Raw genomic sequence first — 12,450 nt, forward strand, 5'->3', positions numbered from 1 at the left:
CGAAAAGGAGCTTAATTCATGACCACCCCCAAAAAGTCGAAAATTCCTTCGAAATTCTGAAAAAATTGAAATTTTTATATGAAAAACTTGTTTTGCTCATATCTCCTAAACTATGCGTCCTAGAGCTTAATTCATGACCACCCCCAAAAAATCGAAAATTCCATCCAAATCCTGAAAAAATTGAAATTTTTATATGAAAAACTTGTTTTGCTCATATCTCCTAAACTATGCGTCCTAGAGCGAAAAGGAGCTTAATTCATGACCACCCTCAAAAAATCGAAAATTCCATCCAAATCCTGAAAAAATTGAAATTTTTTACGAAAAACTTGTTTTGCTCATATCTCCTAAACTATGCGTCCTAGAGCGAAAAGGAGCTTAATTCATGACCACCCCCAAAAAATCGAAAATTCCATCCAAATCCTGAAAAAATTGAAATTTTTATATGAAAAACTTGTTTTGCTCATATCTCCTAAACTATGCGTCCTAGAGTGAAAATGAGCTTAATTCATGACCACCCCCAAAAAATCGAAATGCATCCAAATCCTGAAAAAATTGAAATTTTTATATGAAATACTTGTTTTGCTCATATCTCCTAAACTATGCGTCCTAGAGCGAAAATGAGCTTAATTCACGACCACCCCCAAAAAATCGAAAATTCCATCCAAATACTGAAAAAATTGAAATTTTTATACGAAAAACTTGTTTTGCTCATATCTCCTAAACTATGCGTCCTAGAGCGAAAAGGAGCTTAATTCATGACCACCCCCAAAAAATCGAAAATTCCATCCAAATCCTGAAAAAATTTAAATTTTTATATGAAAAATTTGTTTTGCTCATATCTTCTAAACTATGAGCGAAAAGGAGCTTAATTCATGACCACCCCCAAAAAATCGAAAATTCCTTCGAAATCCTGAAAAAATTGAAATTTTTATATGAAAAACTTGTTTTGCTCATATCTCCTAAACTATGCGTTCTAGAGCGAAAAGGAGCTTAATTCATGACCACCCCCAAAAAATCGAAAATTCCATCCAAATCCTGAACAAATTTAAATTTTTATATGAAAAACTTGTTTTGCTCATATCTCCTAAACTATGCGTCCTAGAGCGAAAAGGAGCTTAATTCATGACCACCCCAAAAAAAAATCGAAAATTCCATCCAAATCCTGAAAAAATTGAAATTTTTATATGAAAAACTTGTTTTGCTCATATCTCCTAAACTATGCGTCCTAGAGCGAAAAGGAGCTTAATTCATGACCACCCCCAAAAAATCGAAAATTCCATCCAAATCCTGAAAAAATTTAAATTTTTATATGAAAAACTTGTTTTGCTCATATCTCCTAAACTATGCGTCCTAGAGCGAAAAGGAGCTTAATTCATGACCACCCCCAAAAAATCGAAAATTCCTTCGAAATCCTGAAAAAATTGAAATTTTTATACGAAAAATTTGTTTTGCTCATATCTCCTAAACTATGCGTCCTAGAGCGAAAAGGAGCTTAATTCATGACCACCCCCAAAAAATCAAAAATTCCATCCAAATCCTGAAAAAATTGAAATTTTTATACGAAAAACTTGTTTTGCTCATATCTCCTAAACTATGCGTCCTAGAGCGAAAAGGAGCTTAATTCATGACCACCCCCAAAAAATCGAAAATTCCATCCAAATCCTGAAAAAATTTAAATTTTTATATGAAAAATTTGTTTTGCTCATATCTCCTAAACTATGCGTCCTAGAGCGAAAAGGAGCTTAATTCATGACCACCCCCAAAAAATCGAAAATTCCTTCGAAATCCTGAAAAAATTGAAATTTTTATATGAAAAACTTGTTTTGCTCATATCTCCTAAACTATGCGTCCTAGAGCGAAAAGGAGCATAATTCATGACCACCCCCAAAAAATCGAAAATTCCTCCCAAATCCTGAAAAAAATGAATTTTTTATATGAAAAACTTGTTTTGCTCATATCTCCTAAACTATGCGTCCTAGAGCGAAAAGGAGCTTAATTCATGACCACCCCCAAAAAATCGAAAATTCCATCCAAATCCTGAAAAAATTGAAATTTTTATATGAAAAACTTGTTTTGCTCATATCTCCTAAACTATGCGTCCTAGAGCGAAAAGGAGCTTAATTCATGACCACCCCCAAAAAATCGAAAATTCCATCCAAATCCTGAAAAAATTGAAATTTTTATACGAAAAACTTGTTTTGCTCATATCTCCTAAACTATGCGTCCTAGAGCGAAAAGGAGCTTAATTCATGACCACCCCCAAAAAATCGAAAATTCCATCCAAATCCTGAAAAAATTGAAATTTTTATACGAAAAACTTGTTTTGCTCATATCTCCTAAACTATGCGTCCTAGAGCGAAAAGGAGCTTAATTCATGACCACCCCCAAAAAATCGAAAATTCCTTCGAAATCCTGAAAAAATTGAAATTTTTATATGAAAAACTTGTTTTGCTCATATCTCCTAAACTATGCGTCCTAGAGCGAAAAGGAGCTTAATTCATGACCACCCCCAAAAAATCGAAAATTCCTTCCAAATCCTGAAAAAATTGAAATTTTTATATGAAAAACTTGTTTTGCTCATATCTCCTAAACTATGCGTCCTAGAGCGAAAAGGAGCTTAATTCATGACCACCCCCAAAAAATCGAAAATTCCATCCAAATCCTGAAAAAATTGAAATTTTTATATGAAAAACTTGTTTTGCTCATATCTCCTAAACTATGCGTCCTAGAGCGAAAAGGAGCTTAATTCATGACCACCCCCAAAAAATCGAAAATTCCATCCAAATCCTGAAAAAATTGAAATTTTTATATGAAAAATTTGTTTTGCTCATATCTCCTAAACTATGCGTCCTAGAGCGAAAAGGAGCTTAATTCATGACCACCCCCAAAAAATCGAAAATTCCTTCGAAATCCTGAAAAAATTGAAATTTTTGCTCATATCTCCTAAACTATGCGTCCTAGAGCTTAATTCATGACCACCCCCAAAAAATCGAAAATTCCATCCAAATCCTGAAAAAATTGAAATTTTTATATGAAAAACTTGTTTTGCTCATATCTCCTAAACTATGCGTTCTAGAGCGAAAAGGAGCTTAATTCATGTCCACCCCCAAAAAATCGAAAATTCCATCCAAATCCTGAACAAATTTAAATTTTTATATGAAAAACTTGTTTTGCTCATATCTCCTAAACTATGCGTCCTTGAGCGAAAAGGAGCTTAATTCATGACCACCCCAAAAAAATCGAAAATTCCATCCAAATCCTGAAAAAATTGAAAGTTTTATATGAAAAACTTGTTTTGCTCATATCTCCTAAACTATGCGCCCTAGAGCGAAAAGGAGCTTAATTCATGACCACCCCCAAAAAATCGAAAATTCCATCCAAATCCTGAAAAAATTGAAATTTTTATATGAAAAACTTGTTTTGCTCATATCTCCTAAACTATGCGTCCTAGAGCGAAAAGGAGCTCAATTCATGACCACCCCCAAAAAATCGAAAATTCCTTCGAAATCCTGAAAAAAATGAAATTTTTATATGAAAAACTTGTTTTGCTCATATCTCCTAAACTATGCGTCCTAGAGCGAAAAGGAGCTTAATTCATGACCACCCCCAAAAAATCGAAAATTCCATCCAAATCCTGAAAAAATTGAAATTTTTATATGAAAAACTTGTTTTGCTCATATCTCCTAAACTATGCGTCCTAGAGCGAAAAGGAGCTTAATTCATGACCACCCCCAAAAAATCGAAAATTCCATCCAAATCCTGAAAAAATTGAAATTTTTATACGAAAAACTTGTTTTGCTCATATCTCCTAAACTATGCGTCCTAGAGCGAAAAGGAGCTTAATTCATGACCACCCCCAAAAAATCGAAAATTCCATCCAAATCCTGAAAAAATTTAAATTTTTATATGAAAAATTTGTTTTGCTCATATCTCCTAAACTATGCGTCCTAGAGCGAAAAGGAGCTTAATTCATGACCACCCCCAAAAAATCGAAAATTCCTTCGAAATCCTGAAAAAATTGAAATTTTTATATGAAAAACTTGTTTTGCTCATATCTCCTAAACTATGCGTCCTAGAGCGAAAAGGAGCTTAATTCATGACCACCCCCAAAAAATCGAAAATTCCATCCAAATCCTGAAAAAATTGAAATTTTTATACGAAAAACTTGTTTTGCTCATATCTCCTAAACTATGCGTCCTAGAGCGAAAAGGAGCTTAATTCATGACCACCCCCAAAAAATCGAAAATTCCTTCGAAATCCTGAAAAAATTGAAATTTTTATATGAAAAACTTGTTTTGCTCATATGTCCTAAACTATGCGTCCTAGAGCTTAATTCATGACCACCCCCAAAAAATCGAAAATTCCATCCAAATCCTGAAAAAATTGAAATTTTTATATGAAAAACTTGTTTTGCTCATATCTCCTAAACTATGCGTTCTAGAGCGAAAAGGAGCTTAATTCATGACCACCCCCAAAAAATCGAAAATTCCATCCAAATCCTGAAAAAATTTAAATTTTTATATGAAAAACTTGTTTTGCTCATATCTCCTAAACTATGCGTCCTAGAGCGAAAAGGAGCTTAATTCATGACCACTCCAAAAAAATCGAAAATTCCATCCAAATCCTGAAAAAATTGAAATTTTTATATGAAAAACTTGTTTTGCTCATATCTCCTAAACTATGCGTCCTAGAGCGAAAAGGAGTTTAATTCATGACCACCCCCAAAAAATCGAAAATTCCATCCAAATCCTGAAAAAATTTAAATTTTTATATGAAAAACTTGTTTTGCTCATATCTCCTAAACTATGCGTCCTAGAGCGAAAAGGAGCTTAATTCATGACCACCCCCAAAAAATCGAAAATTCCTTCGAAATCCTGAAAAAATTGAAATTTTTATATGAAAAACTTGTTTTGCTCATATCTCCTAAACTATGCGTCCTAGAGCGAAAAGGAGCTTAATTCATGACCACCCCCAAAAAATCGAAAATTCCATCCAAATCCTGAAAAAATTGAAATTTTTATACGAAAAACTTGTTTTGCTCATATCTCCTAAACTATTCGTCCTAGAGCGAAAAGGAGCTTAATTCATGTCCACCCCCAAAAAATCGAAAATTCCTTCGAAATCCTGAAAAAATTGAAATTTTTATATGAAAAATTTGTTTTGCTCATATCTCCTAAACTATGCGTCCTAGAGCTTAATTCATGACCACCCCCAAAAAATCGAAAATTCCATCCAAATCCTGAAAAAATTGAAATTTTTATATGAAAAACTTGTTTTGCTCATATCTCCTAAACTATGCGTTCTAGAGCGAAAAGGAGCTTAATTCATGACCACCCCCAAAAAATCGAAAATTCCATCCAAATCCTGAAAAAATTGAAATTTTTATATGAAAAACTTGTTTTGCTCATATCTCCTAAACTATGCGTTTTACAGCGAAAAGGAGCTTAATTCATGACCACCCCCAAAAAGTCGAAAATTCCATCCAAATCCTGAAAAAATTTAAATTTTTATATGAAAAACTTGTTTTGCTCATATCTCCTAAACTGTGCGTCCTAGAGCGAAAAGGAGCTTAATTCATGACCACCCCAAAAAAATCGAAAATTCCATCCAAATCCTGAAAAAATTGAAATTTTTATATGAAAAACTTGTTTTGCTCATATCTCCTAAACTATGCGTCCTAGAGCGAAAAGGAGCTTAATTCATGACCACCCCCAAATAATCGAAAATTCCTTCCAAATCCTGAAAAAATTGAAATTTTTATATGAAAAACTTGTTTTGCTCATATCTCCTAAACTATGCGTCCTAGATCGAAAAGGAGCTTAATTCATGACCACCCCCAAAAAATCGAAAATTCCATCCAAATCCTGAAAAAATTGAAATTTTTATACGAAAAACTTGTTTTGCTCATATCTCCTAAACTATGCGTCCTAGAGCGAAAAGGAGCTTAATTCATGACCACCCCCAAAAAAACGAAAATTCCATCCAAATCCTGAAAAAAATTAAATTTTTATATGAAAAATTTGTTTTGCTCATATCTCCTAAACTATGCGTCCTAGAGCGAAAAGGAGCTTAATTCATGACCACCCCCAAAAAATCTAAAATTCCATCCAAATCCTGAAAAAATTGAAATTTTTATATGAAAAACTTGTTTTGCTCATATCTCCTAAACTATGCGTTCTAGAGCGAAAAGGAGCTTAATTCATGACCACCCCCAAAAAATCGAAAATTCCATCCAAATCCTGAAAAAATTGAAATTTTTATATGAAAAACTTGTTTTGCTCATATCTCCTAAACTATGCGTTCTAGAGCGAAAAGGAGCTTAATTCATGACCACCCCCAAAAAATCGAAAATTCCATCCAAATCCTGAAAAAATTTAAATTTTTATATGAAAAACTTGTTTTGCTAATATCTCCTAAATAATGCGTCCTAGAGCGAAAAGTAGCTTAATTCATGACCACCCCAAAAAAATCGAAAATTCCATCCAAATCCTGAAAAAATTGAAATTTTTATATGAAAAACTTGTTTTGCTCATATCTCCTAAACTATGCGTCCTAGAGCGAAAAGGAGCTTAATTCATGACCACCCCCAAAAAATCGAAAATTCCATCCAAATCCTGAAAAAATTGAAATTTTTATATGAAAAACTTGTTTTGCTCATATCTCCTAAACTATGCGTCCTAGAGCGAAAAGGAGCTTAATTCATGACCACCCCCAAAAAATCGAAAATTCCATCCAAATCCTGAAAAAATTGAAATTTTTATACGAAAAACGTATTTTGCTCATATCTCCTAAACTATGTGTCCTAGAGCGAAAAGGAGCTTAATTCATGACCACCCCCAAAAAATCGAAAATTCCATCCAAATCCTGAAAAAATTGAAATTTTTATATGAAAAACTTGTTTTGCTCATATCTCCTAAACTATGTGTTCTACAGCGAAAAGGAGCTTAATTCATGACCACCCCCAAAAAATCGAAAATTCCATCCAAATCCTGAAAAAATTTAAATTTTTATATGAAAAACTTGTTTTGCTCATATCTCCTAAACTATGCGTCCTAGAGCGAAAAGGAACTTAATTCATGACCACCCCAAAAAAATCGAAAATTCCATCCAAATCCTGAAAAAATTGAAATTTTTATATGAAAAACTTGTTTTGCTCATATCTCCTAAACTATGCGTCCTAGAGCGAAAAGGAGCTTAATTCATGACCACCCCCAAAAAATCGAAAATTCCTTCCAAATCCTGAAAAAATTGAAATTTTTATATGAAAAACTTGTTTTGCTCATATCTCCTAAACTATGCGTCCTAGAGCGAAAAGGAGCTTAATTCAAAATTAATTCAAAATTCCTTCGAAATCCTGAAAAAATTGAAATTTTTATATGAAAAACTTGTTTTGCTCATATCTCCTAAACTATGCGTCCTAGAGCTTAATTCATGACCACCCCCAAAAAATCGAAAATTCCATCCAAATCCTGAAAAAATTGAAATTTTTATATGAAAAACTTGTTTTGCTCATATCTCCTAAACTATGCGTTCTAGAGCGAAAAGGAGCTTAATTCATGACCACCCCCAAAAAATCGAAAATTCCATCCAAATCCTGAAAAATTTGAAATTTTTATATGAAAAACTTGTTTTGCTCATATCTCCTAAACTATGCGTCCTAGAGCGAAAAGGAGCTTAATTCATGACCACCCCCAAAAAATCGAAAATTCCATCCAAATCCTGAAAAAATTTAAATTTTTATATGAAAAACTTGTTTTGCTCATATCTCCTAAACTATGCGTCCTAGAGCGAAAAGGAGCTTAATTCATGACCACCCCAAAAAAATCGAAAATTCCATCCAAATCCTGAAAAAATTGAAATTTTTATACGAAAAACTTGTTTTGCTCATATCTCCTAAACTATGCGTCCTAGAGCGAAAAGGAGCTTAATTCATGACCACCCCCAAAAAATCGAAAATTCCTTCGAAATCCTGAAAAAATTGAAATTTTTATATGAAAAATTTGTTTTGCTCATATCTCCTAAACTATGCGTCCTAGAGCTTAATTCATGACCACCCCCAAAAAATCGAAAATTCCATCCAAATCCTGAAAAAATTGAAATTTTTATATGAAAAACTTGTTTTGCTCATATCTCCTAAACTATGCGTTCTAGAGCGAAAAGGAGCTTAATTCATGACCACCCCCAAAAAATCGAAAATTCCATCCAAATCCTGAAAAAATTGAAATTTTTATATGAAAAACTTGTTTTGCTCATATCTCCTAAATTATGCGTTCTACAGCGAAAAGGAGCTTAATTCATGACCACCCCCAAAAAATCGAAAATTCCATCCAAATCCTGAAAAAAATTAAATTTTTATATGAAAAACTTGTTTTGCTCATATCTCCTAAACTGTGCGTCCTAGAGCGAAAAGGAGCTTAATTCATGACCACCCCAAAAAAATCGAAAATTCCATCCAAATCCTGAAAAAATTGAAATTTTTATATGAAAAACTTGTTTTGCTCATATCTCCTAAACTATGCGTCCTAGAGCGAAAAGGAGCTTAATTCATGACCACCCCCAAATAATCGAAAATTCCTTCCAAATCCTGAAAAAATTGAAATTTTTATATGAAAAACTTGTTTTGCTCATATCTCCTAAACTATGCGTCCTAGAGCGAAAAGGAGCTTAATTCATGACCACCCCCCAAAAAATCGAAAATTCCATCCAAATCCTGAAAAAATTGAAATTTTTACACGAAAAACTTGTTTTGCTCATATCTCCTAAACTATGCGTCCTAGAGCGAAAAGGAGCTTAATTCATGACCACCCCCAAAAAAACGAAAATTCCATCCAAATCCTGAAAAAAATTAAATTTTTATATGAAAAATTTGTTTTGCTCATATCTCCTAAACTATGCGTCCTAGAGCGAAAAGGAGCTTAATTCATGACCACCCCCAAAAAATCTAAAATTCCATCCAAATCCTGAAAAAATTGAAATTTTTATATGAAAAACTTGTTTTGCTCATATCTCCTAAACTATGCGTTCTAGAGCGAAAAGGAGCTTAATTCATGACCACCCCCAAAAAATCGAAAATTCCATCCAAATCCTGAAAAAATTGAAATTTTTATATGAAAAACTTGTTTTGCTCATATCTCCTAAACTATGCGTCCTAGAACGAAAAGGAGCTTAATTCATGACCACCCCCAAAAAATCGAAAATTCCATCCAAATCCTGAAAAAATTGAAATTTTTATACGAAAAACTTGTTTTGCTCATATCTCCTAAACTATGCGTCCTAGAGCGAAAAGGAGCTTAATTCATGACCACCCCCAAAAAATCGAAAATTCCATCCAAATCCTGAAAAAATTGAAATTTTTATACGAAAAACTTGTTTTGCTCATATCTCCTAAACTATGCGTTCTAGAGCGAAAAGGAGCTTAATTCATGACCACCCCCAAAAAATCGAAAATTCCATCCAAATCCTGAAAAAATTTAAATTTTTATATGAAAAACTTGTTTTGCTCATATCTCCTAAACTATGCGTCCTAGAGCGAAAAGGAGCTTAATTCATGACCACCCCAAAAAAAATCGAAAATTCCATCCAAATCCTGAAAAAATTTAAATTTTTATATGAAAAACTTGTTTTGCTCATATCTCCTAAACTATGCGTCCTAGAGCGAAAAGGAGCTTAATTCATGACCACCCCCAAAAATCGAAAATTCCTTCCAAATCCTGAAAAAATTGAAATTTTTATATGAAAAACTTGTTTTGCTCATATCTCCTAAACTATGCGTCCTAGAGCGAAAAGGAGCTTAATTCATGACCACCCCCAAAAAATCGAAAATTCCTTCGAAATCCTGAAAAAATTGAAATTTTTATATGAAAAACTTGTTTTGCTCATATCTCCTAAACTATGCGTCCAAGAGCGAAAAGGAGCTTAATTCATGACCACCCCCAAAAAATCGAAAATTCCTTCCAAATCCTGAAAAAATTGAAATTTTTATATGAAAAACTTGTTTTGCTCATATCTCCTAAACTATGCGTCCTAGAGCGAAAAGGAGCTTAATTCATGACCACCCCAAAAAAATCGAAAATTCCATCCAAATCCTGAAAAAATTGAAATTTTTATATGAAAAACTTGTTTTGCTCATATCTCCTAAACTATGCGTTCTAGAGCGAAAAGGAGCTTAATTCATGACCACCCCCAAAAAATCGAAAATTCCATCCAAATCCTGAAAAAATTGAAATTTTTATATGAAAAACTTGTTTTGCTCATATCTCCTAAACTATGCGTCCTAGAGCGAAAAGGAGCTTAATTCATGACCACCCCAAAAAAAATCGAAAATTCCATCCAAATCCTGAAAAAATTGAAATTTTTATATGAAAAACTTGTTTTGCTCATATCTCCTAAACTATGCGTCCTAGAGCGAAAAGGAGCTTAATTCATGACCACCCCCAAAAAATCGAAAATTCCATCCAAATCCTGAAAAAATTGAAATTTTTATATGAAAAACTTGTTTTGCTCATATCTCCTAAACTATGCGTCCTAGAGCGAAAAGGAGCTTAATTCATGACCACCCCCAAAAAATCGAAAATTCCATCCAAATCATGAAAAAATTTAAATTTTTATATGAAAAATTTGTTTTGCTCATATCTCCTAAACTATGCGTCCTAGAGCGAAAAGGAGCTTAATTCATGACCACCCCCAAAAAATCGAAAATTCCATCCAAATCCTGAAAAAATTGAAATTTTTATATGAAAAACTTGTTTGCTCATATCTCCTAAACTATGCGTCCTAGAGCTTAATTCATGACCACCCCCAAAAAATCGAAAATTCCATCCAAATCCTGAAAAAATTGAAATTTTTATATGAAAAACTTGTTTTGCTCATATCTCCTAAACTATGCGTTCTAGAGCGAAAAGGAGCTTAATTCATGACCACCCCCAAAAAATCGAAAATTCCATCCAAATCCTGAAAAAATTGAAATTTTTATATGAAAAACTTGTTTTGCTCATATCTCCTAAACTATGCGTCCTAGAGCGAAAAGGAGCTTAATTCATGACCACCCCAAAAAATCGAAAATTCCATCCAAATCCTGAAAAAATTGAAATTTTTATATGAAAAACTTGTTTTGCTCATATCTCCTAAACTATGCGTCCTAGAGCGAAAAGGAGCTTAATTCATGACCACCCCCAAAAAATCGAAAATTCCATCCAAATTTGCTCATATCTCCTAAACTATGCGTCCTAGAGCAAAAAGGAGCTTAATTCATGACCACCCCCAAAAAATCGAAAATTCCTTCGAAATCCTGAAAAAATTGAAATTTTTATATGAAAAACTTGTTTTGCTCATATCTCCTAAACTATGCGTTCTAGAGCGAAAAGGAGCTTAATTCATGACCACCCCCAAAAAATCGAAAATTCCCTCCAAATCCTGAAAAAATTGAAAATTTTATATGAAAAACTTGTTTTGCTCATATCTCCTAAACTATGCGTCCTAGAGCGAAAAGGAGCTTAATTCATGACCACCCCCAAAAAATCGAAAATTCCATCCAAATCCTGAAAAAATTTAAATTTTTATATGAAAAGTTTGTTTTGCTCATATCTCCTAAACTATGCGTCCTAGAGCTTAATTCATGACCACCCCCAAAAAATCGAAAATTCCATCCAAATCCTGAAAAAATTGAAATTTTTATATGAAAAACTTGTTTTGCTCATATCTCCTAAACTATGCGTCCTAGAGCAAAAAGGAGCTTAATTCATGACCACCCCCAAAAAATCGAAAATTCCTTCGAAATCCTGAAAAAATTGAAATTTTTATATGAAAAACTTGTTTTGCTCATATCTCCTAAACTATGCGTTCTAGAGCGAAAAGGAGCTTAATTCATGACCACCCCCAAAAAATCGAAAATTCCATCCAAATCCTGAAAAAATTGAAATTTTTATATGAAAAACTTGTTTTGCTCATATCTCCTAAACTATGCGTCCTAGAGCGAAAAGGAGCTTAATTCATGACCACCCCCAAAAAATCGAAAATTCCATCCAAATCCTGAAAAAATTTAAATTTTTATATGAAAAACTTGTTTTGCTCATATCTCCTAAACTATGCGTCCTAGAGCGAAAAGGAGCTTAATTCATGACCACCCCAAAAAAATCGAAAATTCCATCCAAATCCTGAAAAAATTGAAATTTTTATATGAAAAACTTGTTTTGCTCATATCTCCTAAACTATGCGTCCTAGAGCGAAAAGGAGCTTAATTCATGACCACCCCCAAAAAATCGAAAATTCCATCCAAATCCTGAAAAAATTGAAATTTTTATATGAAAAACTTGTTTTGCTCATATCTCCTAAACTATGCGTCCTAGAGCGAAAAGGAGCTTAATTCATGACCACCCCCAAAAAATCGAAAATTCCATCCAAATCCTGAAAAAATTGAAATTTTTATATGAAAAACTTGTTTTGCTCATATCT

Source organism: Haematobia irritans, chromosome 3, assembly GCF_050003625.1.
Source record: "Haematobia irritans isolate KBUSLIRL chromosome 3, ASM5000362v1, whole genome shotgun sequence".
Classification (NCBI taxonomy): Eukaryota; Metazoa; Arthropoda; class Insecta; order Diptera; family Muscidae; genus Haematobia; species Haematobia irritans.